General features: G+C 40.8%; 1 long non-coding RNA gene across 1 annotated transcript; it reads right to left on the bottom strand.

Annotated features, from left to right (window-relative positions):
- Positions 1-814: 814 nt before the first annotated feature.
- Positions 815-1839, bottom strand: LOC128517104 (uncharacterized). Its single transcript, XR_008356791.1, has 3 exons — positions 1656-1839; positions 1040-1321; positions 815-928 (listed from the first exon to the last, which is right to left on the bottom strand). It is a non-coding gene; the product is annotated as an uncharacterized LOC128517104 (long non-coding RNA).
- Between the last annotated feature and the right edge of the window lie 13015 nt (positions 1840-14854).

Consider the following 14854-nt stretch of genomic DNA (forward strand, 5'->3'; position numbering starts at 1 on the left):
TCTTAGCATAACCGTTAGTTTCAACCCTAAACTCTTAGAACCCTATTAGCTTTAAATATAATGTTTTAAGTCTTAACATTAACCTTAAATGTATTTGACCTCTGACCCTTAACTTTAGGTTTTAGGTCTGCAGGGAACCGAGTCTTCCCAACCTCTCCCCAAACCTATCCTAACCCCAAAGTTCCTTGCCTTGGACCCTGTCCCGGGACCGTTACCCTTATTGTCTTTAACCCTACCTATTTTCCATAACCCTTACCTTACTCGGTGCCCATGTTTGACCTTAAAGTCACAGGCATTTACACTAACATAGGTTATTACACGGTCGTTAGCCTTCGTCGTACAATGGCCTAACTTTAACTAGAAATGACCCCGAATCTCAACCCCCAGGCCCTGATTTAAATTTTAACCCTTAAGCGGGTATCTCGGCTCATGGAGGGTCTTTACAATAATTTAGCTAAAAGCAAAGTCTTTAGCTCTTAAAATTTAAACAGGCGACACCGGTCGACCGTCATAGTGGAGGAGGCTGAAAATGAGGCCTGAGTGGCTGGCCCGTGCACAACGCTGGTTCCGGGTTCTTCCCGGGGCAGCGGATTATTTTACCCTAACCCTAACCCTAACCCTAACCCTAACCCTAACCCTAACCCTAACCCTAACCCTAACCCTAACCCTAACCCTAACCCTAACCCTAACCCTAACCCTAACCCTAACCCTAGGCATACATGTGAGTTACAACAGTCAGCGGTATGCAACTATTTACATATAAACTTCTGTAAGGCTTAACATTAACAGACTAGACAAGCACACCAGGAATGATCTCCCATCTTGATGAGGTTCAAGACAGCAGTTGAAGAGGGGATTAGGAGGGAGATGGATGAAACTTCAAGCTGCTCACTGAAAAACATGCATCCTCCTTCAAACTCCTGCAGGTCTGGTCAAATTAAAAACACAAAAAAAAAGACTGAAAATACATGCAACCTTCACTGTATGAAAAAAAGTATATATATATATATATATATATATATATATAAGTACTAAGTACCTCTCATCCCTCCCCGCTGAGCGAGCTCGGCCGATCAGCTCTGTCTGGATCTCTGGCTGCGAGAGGTTACAGCATCACCAGGGAACCGAACTAGGGAGCACTTTACCACTGCACTACTCAGAGTCCAGCTAAAAGCATTTTAAATGCAGCAACTTTAATATATGCAATCATAGTAACTGCACTTTTTTTAGATGTTTGACGATCAATGGCTAGTTTTTTCTCCCAAACCTTCATGAGTTGGTTTTTCATCAGCCTCTGACCCAACACTCCTACATCCACCACCTGATCATGGAAACATTAATCACAGAAATGCTGCATCACATGACCATATTTTATTTTTGTCCAGTACATTTAATCCTAATTCCAAGATTACAGTATGTAAAGCATGTTTCTGATATACATGGGAAATAATCTATTACCAGCTATTAAAGTAGAAAGACCATGTGTAACAAAGAGTGTCGGGAAAAAATCAAACGCGTCACTCCGGAGTTAATGTGTTAATGACGCATGCGCGCGTGCACAGCGATGGCGGAAATAGAAACTATTTTTTCCTGCTTTCACAGACCATTAATTTATTCTACAACTGAACAGTCATAAATCCAAGTCTCACACTTACACTTTCCTGTAGAACTGTAGGCTGTAAAAACTGTGGGGAGTCGGTTGCATTTACACTGTTTTGCTCAGTGCATGGACTTCTGTGTAAATACACAAGTAGTGAAAGTGCATAATAATGATAATAAAAACAACAACAACGGAGCGGAAATAGAAACTAGTGACAGACCGAAGCGCGCCGTGTGTGTAGAAATCCCGGAAGTGTTTACGGCATCCGACGTCATGGATGACGTTTGAAGCCTCGCTGCGAATGGCGGAAGTGGGTCGTGTCTTGCCGCAATGTGGGTGGATTTATTATTTTTTCATTTTTTATTTTTTTAAGGTGCTCTGAATGTTATTTATGATGTATATATTCTCTTTAGTATTATAATTATATATATTTATATATATATATATATATATATATATATATATATATATATATATATATATAACACTCCTACATCCACCACTTGATCATGGAAACATTAATCACAGAACAAACATTTTTAGAAATGCTGCATCACATGACCATATTTTATTTTTGTCCAGTACATTTAATTCTAATTCCAAGATTACAGTATGTAAAGCATGTTTCTGATATACATGGGAAATAATCTATTACCAACTCCGGAGTTAATGTGTTAACAACGCATGCGCGCGTGCACAGCGCTGGCGGAAATAGAAACTAATGCTGGGACGAAGCGCGCCGTGTGTGTAGAAATCCCGGAAGTGTTTACGGCGTCCGACGTCATGGATGACGTTTGAAGCCTCGCTGCGAATGGCGGAAGTGGGTCGTGTCTTGCCGCAATGTGGGTGGATTTATTTTTTTTAAGGTGCTCTGAATGTTATTTATGATGTATATATACTCTTTAGTATTATTGGTCTTTGCTGTGTTGTTTTTGTGTTCACTGTCTTGTTTTGTAGATTACATTATATATATATATATATATATATATATATATATATATATATAAGCCGGAGAAATCCCTGGGTAGTATGTAGTGGGTAGTATTGTTTTTGAATAAACATTCATTCATTTTCATTTGCGTTGGGACGCCTATTAATACATGATTTTGTATTATCTGCTTCACCTAGGCCTGGTTTGGAAACGGCACCATGCAGGACAGACGAGCTCTACAGAGGATGGTGCGATCAGCCGAGCGCATCATCCGCACCGAGCTCCCTGACCTGCACTCGATCTACACCAAGCAGTGCTGGACCAAGGCCAGGAAGATTGTGAAGGACCAACAATGGACTGTTCTCTCTGTTGCGATTCCGCTCCCTGAAGGCCAACACAGAGAGACTGAGAAGGAGCTTCTTCCCGCAGGCGATACGGTCTCTCAACCAGATCAATACTCAGGACTAAACAATCTCTGCATCCTTGCACATTGCACAATTCACAGTTATGGACATTTTACGGGATCTACAGTAACCTCTCTGCATTTTTGCACGATACATCGTAATGGACACTCATGCACAGTTGCACAAACCCTGGACATTCATGGCACATTTCACATTCATGCACATTTGCACTTTTGCACAGATGATGGACATTTATGGACCACGGACACACATCTACGTACACATGCACATTTGCACACTTCCTGGTCATTTCCAGTTACTGTATTTCCATCTAAATTCTTCTTTATATTTTTATCCCGTTGTATAGATGTTTTTTTTTTTTTAATCTTATATATTTTTTGAAGTGTTTTATATTTTGTTTTATTTATTTATTGTTAATTTTATGTCACGGGAGGTTGTTTAAGCATTTCAGTGCATAGCTGGCTGACGACTCATTTCGAATCGCAATGACGTTTGCTCTGTAGCCGGGGACTAAGATTCTTGGTTTTGTCTCTCCTACACAACAGCAAAGGCCCTAAATATGACTCCAAGTTTCAGCAGTTCATTGAGACCAACTTCTCAGTATATGATGTTTAAAAGACCCAACTTCTAGACTTAAGTCCCTTAACTATAAAAGCCAGTAAATAAAAAGTTAACAATGCATGACCAGGTTGCCATGCACACATTAGGCTTAAGATGTTCGGTAGGGATTATGCACTACACTGTGAGAACATGGTACACCCTTATTACAGGCCTGTACAGCAGGGTCAAAGGTTAACCTTGCACTGTCTCATGAATTATCCTTCAGCATCTGCACCTAGGGGGGTCTTTTAACATGCTGTATATCATTGTAAAGCAGAACTTTTCAGATTTTTTTTCTACTTTTTAAGGCTTATGAATTAATGTGTTTTTCAGCTGCTCTTAGGCCCATGGACCTAGTTCAGAGGTCAAATGTGCACTGTAATTTTTTAATGGCTTTTGATATTTTTAGCTTTTGTGTTTTGTTTTTAATTTTATTATCTTGTGTTTTGTTTTGTGTGGGTTTTTTTTTGTTTGTTTGTTGTAAAGACTCCATTTTGAGCTTTCATTTGAACTCTAAATGATTCATGTATCATTTAAGGGATTTGAGGGGCAGCCTGATGAATTGATGATGTTCAGCTGTTCTTGAGGCCATGGAGCTGAGGTTGAACATGCACTAGGGAATTAGGCATATTTTGGAGGAAAAGAACATCAAAATCCCCTCTGCTATAAAAAAAGATGTAAAGGTAATCTTCTAAGTGTTAATCTGAGCTCTAGTGGTTCATCCATGGTTAATATATCTTTTAAAGAATTAAATTGGCAGCCTGATGAATTAATGTTTTTCAGTTGCTCCTAGGCCCATGGATCTGAGGTTAAATGTGCATTGCATAGTCAGGCCTATGTTAAAGGAAAAGAATGTCTGAATAAATTATGCTATACCAAGATGTAAAGGTTAAATTCTAAGCTTTCATGTCTGTTCTAAATGTTTTATATATCTTTTAAGGAATTTGATTGGGATGCTTATGAACACCGTGTTTTTTATCCTGCTTTTAGGCCGATAAATCTGGTTCAGAGCTCAAATGCGCATTAGACGTTCAGGCCTGTATCGGAGGAACAGAATGTCTGACTAACTTGTGTTATGCCAAGATGTAAAGTTGGCATTTTAAGCTTTTAGTTTAGCTCTAAATGATTAATGTATCTTTTAAAGAATTTGATTAGGATGCTTATGAATACGTGCGTTTTTATCCTGCTTTTAGGCCGATAAATCTAGTTCAGAGCTCAAATGTGCATTAGACGTTCAGGCCTGTATCGGAGGAACAGAATGTCTGACTAACTTGTGTTATACCAAGATGTTAATGTGAGGTTATTGAGGTCGAGCCGGTTGACGACTCATTTCGAATCGCAATAACGTTTGCTGTGTAGCCAAGGACTAAGATCCATGGTTTTGTCTTTCTTAAACAACAGCAAAGGCCCTAAATATGACTCCAAGTTTCAGCAGTTCGTTGAGACCAACTTCTCAGTATATGATGGTTAAAAGACCCAACTTCTAGACTTAAGTCCCTTAACCATAAAAGCCAGTGAATAAAAAGTTAACAATGCATGATGAAGGTTACTGTACATGTATGACTAAAGGTGTTCAGTAGGGATTATGCACTACACTGTGAGAACATGGTACACCCTTATTACAGGCCTGTACAGCAGGGTCAAAGGTTAACCTTCCACTCTCTCATTAATCATCCTTCACCATTTTAACATACTGTATATCATTGTAAAACAGACCTTTCAGAAAGAGCAGAATCTAATCATAATTCCACTACAATGAGCTCTTGTACAACGGTACATTTTACACACAGACTCAAAGGTCAAAGGTCAATCCTGCACTGGTAATCAGGCCAATTTCAGAGGAACAGAATGTCTGACTAACTTGTGTTATACCAAGATGTAAAGGTGGCATTCTAAGCTTTTATTTGTGATCAGAATGATCTGTATATTTTTTAAAGAATTTGATTAGGACGCTTATAAATACGTGCGTTTTTATGCTGCTTTTAGGCCGATAAATCTGGTTCAAAGCTCAAATGCGCATTAGACGTTCAGGCCTGTAGCGGAGGAACAGAATGTCTGTGTAACGGTTAGCCCCTAGAGGGCGCCAAAGCGCCTGGGTTTGTTTGTTTTATTTTGGAGTTATGTTTAAGCTGGACTGCATGTCCCAGACAGCACCTCGGTCAGGTGACGTGGGAGTTCACCTGAACCGAGGTAAGGTAATTAAGTTGATTATAAAGAGCCTGACTGGAGCACAGTCAGGCGTCTAGCTTTTGTTGTCGTTATTTAGTGTATGATTTAAGTCGGTGTTTTCTTTATGTGTTGCTTTAATAATAAAAGCCGATATTGAACCGCCAGCTCGCCTCCTGCAATTATGCCACGCACACACACACGCCGACTGAAGATCCATGACAGTCTGACTAACTTGTGTTATACCAAGATGTAAAGGGGGCATTCTAAGCTTTCAGTTCAGCTTTAAATGATTAATGTATCTTTTAAAGAATTTGATTAGGATGCTTATGAATACGTGCGTTTTTATCCTGCTTTTAGGCCGATAAATCTAGTTCAGAGCTCAAATGTGCATTAGACGTTCAGGCCTGTATCGGAGGAACAGAATGTCTGACTAACTTGTGTTATACCAAGATGTAAAGGGGGCATTCTAAGCTTTTATTTGTGATCAGAATAATCTGTATATCTTTTAAAGTATTTGATTGGAATGCTTATGAACACGTGCGTTTTTATGCTGCTTTTAGGCCGATAAATCTAGTTCAGAGCTCAAATGTGCATTAGACGTTCAGGCCTGTATTGGTGGAACAGAATATCTAAATCCTTGTGTTTCACCAAGATGTTAATGTGAGGTTATTGAGGTCGAGCCGGTTGACGACTCATTTCGAATCGCAATGACGTTTGCTGTGTAGCCAAGGACTAAGATCCTTGGTTTTGTCTTTCCTACACAACAGCAAAGGCCCTAAATATGACTCCAAGTTTCAGCAGTTCGTTGAGACCAACTTCTCAGTATATGATGGTTAAAAGACCCAACTTCTAGACTTAAGTCCCTTAACTATAAAAGCCAGTGAATAAAAAGTTAACAATGCATGATGAAGGTCACTGTACATGTATGACTAAAGGTGTTCAGTAGGTTTTATGCACTACACTGTGAGAACATGGTACACCCTTATTACAGGCCTGTACAGCAGGGTCAAAGGTTAACCTTCCACTCTCTCATAAATCATACTTCAGCATTTTAACATACTGTATATCATTGTTAAACAGACCTTTTAGAAAGAGCAGAATCTAATCATAATCCTACTACAATGAGCTCTTGTACAACGGTACATTTTACACACAGACTCAAAGTTCAAAGGTCAATCCTGCACTGGTAATCAGGCCTATTTTGTAGGAACAGAATGTCTGATTAACTTGTGTTATACCAAGATGTAAAGGTGGCATTCTAAGCTTTTATTTGTGATCAGAATGATCTGTATATCTTTTAAAGAATTTGATTAGGACGCTTATAAATACGTGCGTTTTTATCCTGCTTTTAGGCCGATAAATCTGGTTCAGAGCTCAAATGTGCATTAGACGTTCAGGCCTGTATCGGAGGAACAGAATGTCTGTGTAACGGTTAGCCCCTAGAGGGCGCCAAAGCGCCTGGGTTTGTTTGTTATATTTTGGAGTTATGTTTAAGCTGGACTGCATGTCCCAGACAGCACCTCGGTCAGGTGACGTGGGAGTTCACCTGAACCGAGGTAAGGTAATTAAGTTGATTATAAAGAGCCTGACTGGAGCACAGTCAGGCGTCTAGCTTTTGTTGTCGTTATTTAGTGTATGATTTAAGTCGGTGTTTTCTTTGTGTTGCTTTAATAATAAAAGCCGATATTGAACCGCCAGCTCGCCTCCTGCAATTATGCCACGCACACACACACGCCGACTGAAGATCCATGACAGTCTGACTAACTTGTGTTATGCCAAGATGTAAAGGTGGCATTTTAAGCTTTTAGTTTAGCTCTAAATGATTAATGTATCTTTTAAAGAATTTGATTAGGACGCTTATGAATACGTGCGTTTTTATCCTGCTTTTAGGCCGATAAATCTGGTTCAGAGCTCAAATGTGCACGGGACGTTCAGGCCTATTTCGGAGGAACATAATATCTAAATCCTTGTGTTTTACCAAGATGTTAATGTGAGGTTATTGAGGTCGAACCGGCTGACGACTCATTTTGAATCGCAATGACGTTTGCTCTGTAGCCAAGGACTAAGATCCCTGGTTTTGTCTTTCTTAAACAACAGCAAAGGCCCTAAATATGATTCCAAGTTTCAGCAGTTTGTTGAGACCAACTTCTCAGTATATGATGGTTAAAAGACCCAACTTCTAGACTTAAGTCCCTTAACTATAAAAGCCAGTGAATAAAAAGTTAACAGTGCATGATGAAGGTCACTGTACACATATGACTAAAGGTGTTCAGTAGGTTTTATGCACTACACTGTGAGAACATGGTACACCCTTATTACAGGCCTGTACAGCAGGGTCAAAGGTTAACCTTCCACTCTCTCATTAATCATCCTTCACCATTTTAACATACTGTATATCATTGTAAAACAGACCTTTCAGAAAGAGCAGAATTTAATCATAATTCCACTACAATGAGCTTTTGTGCAACGGTACATTTTACACACAGACTCAAAGGTCAAAGGTCAATCCTGCACTGGTAATCAGGCCTATTTCAGAGGAACAGAATGTCTGACTAACTTGTGTTATACCAAGATGTAAAGGTGGCATTCTAAGCTTTCATGTGTGTTCTAAATGATTCATATATCTTTTAAAGTATTTGATTGGGACGCTTATAAATACGTGTGTTTAATGCTGCCTTTAGGCCGATAAATCTGGTTCAGAGCTCAAATGTGCACTGGACGTTCAGGCCTGTATCTGAGGAACAGAATGTCTGACCAACTTGTGTTATGCCTTGATCCAAAGGTGGCATTCTAAGCGTTCATGTTAGTTCTATATGATTTATGTTTCTTATAAAGTATTTGATCGGGATGCTTATGAATACGTGCGTTTTATGCTGCTTTAGGGCAATAAATCTGGTTCAGAGCTCAAATGTGCATTAGACGTTCAGGCCTGTATCGGAGGAACAGAATGTCTGACTAACTTGTGTTATACCAAGATGTAAAGAGGGCAATCTCAGCTTTTATTTCTGATCAGAATGATCTGTATATCTTTTAAAGTATTTGATGAGGAGGCTTATGAATACGTGCGTTTTTATGCTCCTTTTAGGCCAATAAATCTGGTTCAAAGCTCAAATGTGCATTAGGCGTTCAGGCCTGTATCGGAGGAACAGAATGTCTGACTAACTTGTGTTATACAAAGATGTTAAGAGGGCATTCTAAGCTTTTATTTTTGATTAGAATGATCTGTATATCTTTTAAAGTATTTCATTGGGACGCTTATAAAGACGTGCGTTTAATGCTGCTTTTTAGGCCGATAAATCTGGTTCAGAGCTTAAATGTACATTGGACGTTCAGGCCTGTATCGGAGGAACAGAAAATCTGACTAACTTGTTTTATGCCATGATGTAAAGATGGCATTCTAAGCTTTCAGTTTAGCTTTAAATGATTAATGTATCTTTTAAAGAATTTGATGAGGAGGCTTATGAATACGTGCGTTTTAATGCTGCTTTTAGGCCAATAAATCTGTTTCAGAGCTCAAAAGTGCACTGGACATTCACGGCTATTCCGGAGGAACAAAATGTCTGACTAACTTGTGTTATGCCAAGATGTAAAGGTGGCATTTTAAGCTTTTAGTTTAGCTCTAAATGATTAATGTATCTTTTAAAGAATTTGATCAGGATGCCTATGAATACGTGCGTTTTCATCCTGCTTTTAGGCCGATAAATCTAGTTCAGAGCTCAAATGTGCATTAGACGTTCAGGCCTGTATCGGAGGAACAGAATGTCTGACTAACTTGTGTTATACCAAGATGTAAAGGGGGCATTCTAAGCTTTTATTTGTGATCAGAATGATCTGTATATCTTTTAAAGTATTTGATTGGAATGCTTATGAACACGTGCGTTTTTATGCTGATTTTAGGCCGATAAATCTGTTTTAGAGGTCAAATGTGCATTAGACGTTCAGGCCTGTATCGGAGGAACAGAATATCTAAATCCTTGTGTTTCACCAAGATGTTAATGTGAGGTTATTGAGGTCGAGCCGGTTGACGACTCATTTCGAATCGCAATGACGTTTGCTGTGTAGCCAAGGACTAAGATCCTTGGTTTTGTCTTTCTTAAACAACAGCAAAGGCCCTAAATATGACTCCAAGTTTCAGCAGTTCGTTGAGCCCAACTTCTCAGTATATGATGGTTAAAAGACCCAACTTCTAGACTTAAGTCCCTTAACCATAAAAGCCAGTGAATAAAAAGTTAACCATGCATGATGAAGGTCACTGTACACGTATGACTAAAGGTGTTCAGTAGGGATTATGCACTACACTGTGAGAACATGGTACACCCTTATTACAGGCCTGTACAGCAGGGTCAAAGGTTAACCTTCCACTCTCTTATAAATCATACTTTAGCATTTTAACATACTGTATATCATTGTTAAACAGACCTTTCAGAAAGAGCTAAATCTAATCATAATCCTACTACAATGAGCTCTTGTACAACGGTACATTTTACACACAGACTCAAAGGTCAATCCTGCACTGGTAATCAGGCCTATTTTGTAGGAACAGAATGTCTGACTAACTTGTGTTATACCAAGATGTAAAGGTGGCATTCTAAGCTTTCATGTGTGTTCTAAATGATTCATATATCTTTTAAAGTATTTGATTGGGACGCTTATAAATACGTGTGTTTAATGCTGCCTTTAGGCCGATAAATCTGGTTCAGAGCTCAAATGTGCACTGGACGTTCAGGCCTGTATCGGAGGAACAGAATGTCTGACTAACTTGTGTTATGCCAAGATGTAAAGTGGGCATTCTAAGCTTTTATTTCTGATCAGAATGATCTGTATATCTTTTAAAGTATTTGATTGGGACGCTTATAAATACGTGCGTTTAATGCTGCTTTTTAGGCCGATAAATCTGGTTCAGAGCTTAAATGTACATTGGACGTTCAGGCCTGTATCTGAGGAACAGAATGTCTGACTAACTTGTGTTATGCCTTGATCCAAAGGTGGCATTCTAAGCGTTCATGTTAGTTCTATATGATTTATGTTTCTTATAAAGTATTTGATCGGGATGCTTATGAATACGTGCGTTTTATGCTGCTTTAGGGCAATAAATCTGGTTCAGAGCTCAAATGTGCATTAGACGTTCAGGCCTGTATCGGAGGAACAGAATGTCTGACTAACTTGTGTTATACCAAGATGTAAAGAGGGCAATCTAAGCTTTTATTTCTGATCAGAATGATCTGTATATCTTTTAAAGTATTTGTTTGGGACGCTTATAAAGACGTGCGTTTAATGCTGCTTTTTAGGCCGATAAATCTGGTTCAGAGCTTAAATGTGCACTGGACGTTCAGGCCTGTATCGGAGGAACAGAATGTCTGACTAACTTGGGTTATGCCTTGATCTAAAGATGGCATTCTAAGCTTTCAGTTCAGCTTTAAATTATTAATGTATCTTTTAAAGAATTTAATTAGGATGCTTATGAATACGTGCGTTTTTATGCTCCTTTTAGGCCGATAAACCTGGTTCAAAGCTCAAATGTGCATTAGACGTTCAGGCCTGTATCGGAGGAACAGAATGTCTGACTAACTTGTGTTATGCCAAGATGTAAAGGTGGCATTTTAAGCTTTTAGTTTAGCTCTAAATGATTAATGTATCTTTTAAAGAATTTGATCAGGATGCTTATGAATACGTGCGTTTTCATCCTGCTTTTAGGCCGATAAATCTAGTTCAGAGCTTAAATGTGCATTAGACGTTCAGGCCTGTATCGGAGGAACAGAATGTCTGACTAACTTGTGTTATACCAAGATGTAAAGGGGGCATTCTAAGCTTTTATTTGTGATCAGAATGATCTGTATGTCTTTTAAAGTATTTGATTGGAATGCTTATGAACACGTGCGTTTTTATGCTGATTTTAGGCCGATAAATCTGTTTTAGAGGTCAAATGTGCATTAGACGTTCAGGCCTGTATTGGTGAAACAGAATATCTAAATCCTTGTGTTTCACCAAGATGTTAATGTGAGGTTATTGAGGTCGAGCCGGTTGACGACTCATTTCAAATCGCAATGACGTTTGCTGTGTAGCCAAGGACTAAGATCCTTGGTTTTGTCTTTCTTAAACAACAGCAAAGGCCCTAAATATGACTCCAAGTTTCAGCAGTTCGTTGAGACCAACTTCTCAGTATATGATGGTTAAAAGACCCAACTTCTAGACTTAAGTCCCTTAACTATAAAAGCCAGTGAATAAAAAGTTAACAATGCATGATGAAGGTTACTGTACATGTATGACTAAAGGTGTTCAGTAGGTTTTATGCACTACACTGTGAGAACATGGTACACTCTTATTGAAGGCCTGTACAGCAGGGTCAAAGGTTAACCTTCCACTCTCTCATTAATCATCCTTCACCATTTTAACATACTGTATATCATTGTAAAACAGACCTTTCAGAAAGAGCAGAATTTAATCATAATTCCACTACAATGAGCTTTTGTGCAACGGTACATTTTACACACAGACTCAAAGGTCAATCCTGCACTGGTAATCAGGCCTATTTTGTAGGAACTTTTAACATACTCTATGAACATTGTAAAGCATACTTCTCGAATAGAGCAGAATCCTTCATGTCATAATCCCAGTATAATGAGATCTTGTACAACAGTACATTTTACATAAAGCTATTCAAAGCCTGTAAATCTGGGTCAAAGGTCAAACATGCACTGGACGTTTGGGCCTATTTTGATGGAACAGAATGTATGACTAACTTGTGTTATACCACGATCTAAAGGTGGCACTCTGAGCTTTCATTTGAGAAAAAGTTTATTCCTTTGTTTTATGAGGCCTCTACGGTCTTTTGTTGAATAAAAATTCATATTGACACAACTGAGTTTTTGTTATTACTGATGTGTTGTAGAAAAGTATGCACTACACTCAAGTTTGGGATCACATCCTACCTCCTTGGTCATTCCTGATTCTTTCTACATTGTAAAGCCATGCCGCAGGTGTCCCAAATATGCAAAATTGTCCTTTGAACAGTTTCTGTTTAGATGTAACTGCTACCCATTAACTGTATTCGCATCATAATGGCTCTAATCCCAGGTGCTGTTAATGTGAGGTAACCCAAGATTCGGCTTCTGCCACGGATCACGGAGGTTCTCTCGTATCACATTTTGCATTTTGGGGTCCCTGGGGGGCGAATCTGCCTACTCACGCTATCGTGGTTGCTCCCGTGTCTACACTGTCCACTCGGATTGACCGGATTTCACTTTGTGAAAAAATTTGAGAGTCGGAGCACCTGAGGCCCCCACTCATTGGAGACCAGGATCTTAGTACAGCAATGTTGATAGGACCGACGTCTCAGTACGAGACCCTTCAACGTAAAATCTGGGATTTTCCCAAAGAATGGAGTTGTGACTCCAAATTTAACCAGGAGGCTCAGGGAGGCCATCGGATCCGGGATCCCGAATCCCGAGGCCGTAGCACCTTCCTGGAGCCCGTTCTCTTCAGGGGCCACGTAGGGGCCCGAAACCACCTGGACTCACCTCGGCATATGCCGCAGACCGCAGAAAACATATTATATTGCCATTATAAAGCTTTCTTTATTTTTTACGATTAAATTTTTGCATCGGGGCCCAGGGGGCCCCCGCTCAGTCGAGACCAGGATCTCAGTACAGCGATGTTAATAGGACCAACTTCTCCTTTCCAGACCCTTCAGTGTAAAAAAACCTTGGATTTGCCAAGAAAATGGTGTTGAGGCTCCAAATTTAACCTGGAGGCTCACGGAGGCCATGGCATGAAGCCTCCGGAATCTTAGACTCGTAGGCCCTTCCTGAAGCCGGTCCTCTTCAGGGGCCACGTGGGGGCCCCGAACCGAGCACGCTCGATTCGGCGTCTGCCACGGATCACGGAGGTGCTCTCGTATCGACGTCTTACAAATTTTTCATTTTGGGGTCCCTGGGGGCCGAATCTGCCTACTCACGCTAGCGTGGTTGCTCCCGTGTCTACACTGTCCACTCGGACTGACCGCATTTCACTTTGTGAAAAAATTTGAGTCGGAGCACCTGAGGCCCCAACTCATTGGAGACCAGGATCTCAGTACAGCAATGTTGATGGGACCGACGTCTCAGTACGAGACCCTTCAACGTAAAATCTGGGATTTTCCCAAAGAATGGAGTTGTGACTCCAAATTTAACCAGGAGGCTCAGGGAGGCCATCGGATCCGGAATCCCGAATCCCGAGGCCGTAGCACCTTCCTGGAGCCCGTTCTCTTCAGGGGCCACGTAGGGGCCCGAAACCACCTGGACTCACCTCGGCATATGCCACAGACCGCAGAAAACATATTATATTGCCCTTATAAAGCTTTCTTTATTTTTTACGATTAAATTTTTGCATCGGGGCCCCGGAGGCCCCCGCTCAGTCGAGACCAGGATCTCAGTACAGCGATGTTAATCGGACCAACTTTGCCTTTCCAGACCCTTCAGTGTAAAAAAACCTTGGATTTGCCAAGAAAATGGTGTTGAGGCTTCAAATTTAACCTGGAGGCTCCCGTGTCTACACTGTCCACTCGGACTGACCGGATTTCACTTTGTGAAAAAATTTGAGTGTCGGAGCACCTGGGGCCCCCAGTCATTCGAGACCAGGATCTCAGTACAGCAATGTTAATAGGACCGACTTCTCAGTAAGAGACCCTTCAATGTAAAATCTTTACATTTGGAGTTGTGACTCCAAATTTAACCAGGAGGCTCAGGGAGGCCATCGGATCCGGGATCCCGAATCCCGAGGCCGTAGCACCTTCCTGGAGCCCGTTCTCTTCAGGGGCCCCGTAGGGGCCCGAAACCACCTGGACTCATCTCGGCATCCGCCACCGACCCCAAAAAACATATTATATTGCCATTATAAAGCTTTTTTGGTCACGGGCCCCCAGGGGCCCCTGGGGTCTTCAGGGGCCACTCAGGAGACCTCAGACATGCTAGAAATCACATAAAAACAAAAAAAAATTTGGGGGCCCCCGGGGGCCTCCGGGGCCCCCGGGTAGTACCCGAGGGCCCTTGGGACCTCATAGATATACTAGATTTCGCTTTGGAGGCAATTTGGAGTTTGGGGCCCCTGGGGCCCCTGGGGGCCCCTGGGAGCCAGCGGGCACCCATGGGCTAT

Source organism: Clarias gariepinus, unplaced genomic scaffold (assembly GCF_024256425.1).
Source record: "Clarias gariepinus isolate MV-2021 ecotype Netherlands unplaced genomic scaffold, CGAR_prim_01v2 scaffold_34, whole genome shotgun sequence".
NCBI lineage: Eukaryota > Metazoa > Chordata > Actinopteri > Siluriformes > Clariidae > Clarias > Clarias gariepinus.